Raw genomic sequence first — 2990 nt, forward strand, 5'->3', positions numbered from 1 at the left:
CGTGGGGGTGAGGGCATCACACCACACAGGGGGTCAGCGCTGGGCTCATGGGGGTGAGGGCATCACACCACACAGGGGGTCAGCGCTGGGCGCGTGGGGGTGAGGGCATCACACCACACAGGGGGTCAGCGCTGGGTGCGTGGGGGTGAGGGCGTGACACCACACAGGGGGTCAGCGCTGGGCTCATTGGGGTGAAGGTGTGACAGCAATATCAAGGCTGGCCTCGGGAATCACTACCGTAAATCACGTCTGAAGAGGCGTTTGTGGCCCATGTGCCCGGCCAGCGCCAGGAAGGGCCTTGGCATGGGAGAGGGTCCTCGCTTGCCCCACAGGGCATGCCTCTGCCGGCTGTGCACCGACAGGGGGCTGCCTCTGGGGACAATGACAGCCAGACTCACGCCTTCCAGAGGTGTCGTTTCCAAATGAATGGAAATCAGAATAGCTTTCTTCCAGAATGTTTTATCGGGTAACTTTTCTGTACAAATGTCCCTAATACAATAGCAAAGAAAAAGAAAAAGAAAAAGAAAGCAAAGGTGTCTGCTATATTTCCAGGCAACATTCACGAGCACACATCCATCTAGGAACCCTCCCACCAGTGCCAAATAGGTATTTGGCAAATCAGTGCCCACCTCGCAGATGAGGGAACAGAGGCGCCAGGAAGATGACAGGCAGTTTACCCGAGGTCACACTGCCGGCAGCTCCCTGGCCAGCAGGCCTAGCTCTGACTCAGCCAGGCTGCGCCTGTGTGGCCCCTGGAGGCCATGAGTACTCAAGGCTGAGACCTTCCTGGCCACCCTGGGGCCTCCCCCAGCCGAGCCCTGCCTTCCCCACATCCAGCCTTCTGAGAATGCGCTGCTGCGGCTTAAAGCCTTCATTTTAATTCAATTTGTGCCCCTTCTCAGACATCAGACAACACTTTGTTTTGAGAAAATAGGGTATGTCAGGTTAATGCAGTAGCAAGAATTTGCATTGCTGATCCTGGGGTGCAGAATTTGCATTGCTGATCTACTGCTTATTTTATTTAAATCAAGCTAAATCCAGCCCCTACCAACATTCCATAAAGGCTCATGGGAAATTCTGTCTTAATGAAAACTGTGGTTTCCCTGACACACCGGAGCGGGGATAGGGTCCCCCACCAAGGGTCTAAAACAGAGGTAAGCACCCAGGAAAGGCCTTTTGCACGGACCCACCTGGTTACCCAGATGAGCCCCTGAGTCAGGGCCCTGCTGCCTGTGTGCCCCTGAGCCCAGGGGTCCCCTCAGGCAATGGGGGTTCCTTGAGGCCCAGGGCAATGGGGAGATCCCTGAGGCTTGGGGCCCTGTGTCCAGCCCAGCCTCGCTGTACCCAGGCACACCGGGCAGCTGATGTTGCCAGCTCTCCCACCTCACCAGCCCCACCACTGAGGGGCTCACGGCCCCACCAGCCCGGTCCCTTCCTGGGCTGGGCAGCCTTCTCCCTTCCTCCCACCTTCCAAAGCAGCTGGTTTCTGCTCTTGCCTGTCAGGATACCTGGTGTCAGTAAAAATGGAAAAATAGTGGACTTCCTTCCACTCCCAACCCAAGGAAGTCAGCAGCCGCCCTGACACTCTCTGGAATTGGGGTCTGCATGGTTTAAAAATAAAATAAATGATGGAGGGAGAGCCTATTAATAAATGTCACAGTAAATCGCTGTTCCAGTTTTATAAAAGGCACCAAATGGAAGAATTATGCACAATTTACGTGCATTTTTGCTACTCAAACACTCTTCTTTCTGTACCACCCCCAGTACACACACACACACACACACACACAGACATACACACACACACACGCACACACACATACACATACACGTACACACACGCTCACACATACACACACACGCACACACATTACACACATACACACATACACATACACACATACACACACACATACACATGCACGCATACACATACACATGACCACACATACACACACACACACATACACATACACGCACACACGTACACACATACACACACACATACACACATACACACAGGCACGCATACACATACACATGCACACACATACACACACGCACACATACACACACATACACACATACACATACATACACACATACACGTACACATACACACACATGCGTACACATACACATGCACACACATACACACATACACACATATACATACACACACATACACACATACACATACACATACACACACATACACATACACGTGCACACACATACACAGACACGCACACATACACATACACATACACACATACACACACACACACACACACACACACACACACGCTGGATGATGGGTTTTGGAAAGACAGAAACTTTGAGCCTGGGAGGGCACCCCAGCAGTTCCTTGAATCCGCTTCCTCACTCAGGATGGAGCTGTGTCAGCCCCACCCCAGAAACTCACCCAAACGCAGCGGAATCACACCCAGTAAAAGCAATGCGAAGCTCAAGTCCACTAAGACATACTTGCTGTCGCTCAGATCCTGGGACGTCCCCCTGCTGCTCCAGAGCCAGCCGATCTGACCCAGAAACACCAACACCGGCGCCCCTGAGGCATCCTTCCATCACCGCTTCCTATCCCTACACGGAGCAGAACCCCACCCCTGAAGTGCAGGCCCCTGCCTTCCTCGACAGCCCCCTGCGCTGGGGCCTCCTGGCACCTCTGCGGGTACCGCCTCTGCCTTCTCAAGCCGGGGGGCAGGCTCCGCTTCCACCTTCTCCCACCTTTCCTTTCATCACCAGGCACAGAAAGACTGACCCAAAGTGTGAGAACCTCAGCTTCCCAGAGCCCCGGGACTCACCATGATGTTCATATTTCATCTAAAACACGTGTTTTTGTCAACTCTTGATTGCAAGATTCCTTCAAAGTCTTTCTTAACAAGGACCTCTAACAAGAATCTGAAATGGGCCCCATTCTTTGGAATTCCCCCCAGGGCAGGTGAGGCGGCACAGAGCGAGGGAGAGCGGGC

The sequence above is a fragment of the Sapajus apella genome, unplaced genomic scaffold (assembly GCF_009761245.1).
Source record: "Sapajus apella isolate SASKATOON/1434 unplaced genomic scaffold, GSC_monkey_1.0 scaffold165, whole genome shotgun sequence".
In the NCBI taxonomy this organism is placed as follows: Eukaryota; Metazoa; Chordata; class Mammalia; order Primates; family Cebidae; genus Sapajus; species Sapajus apella.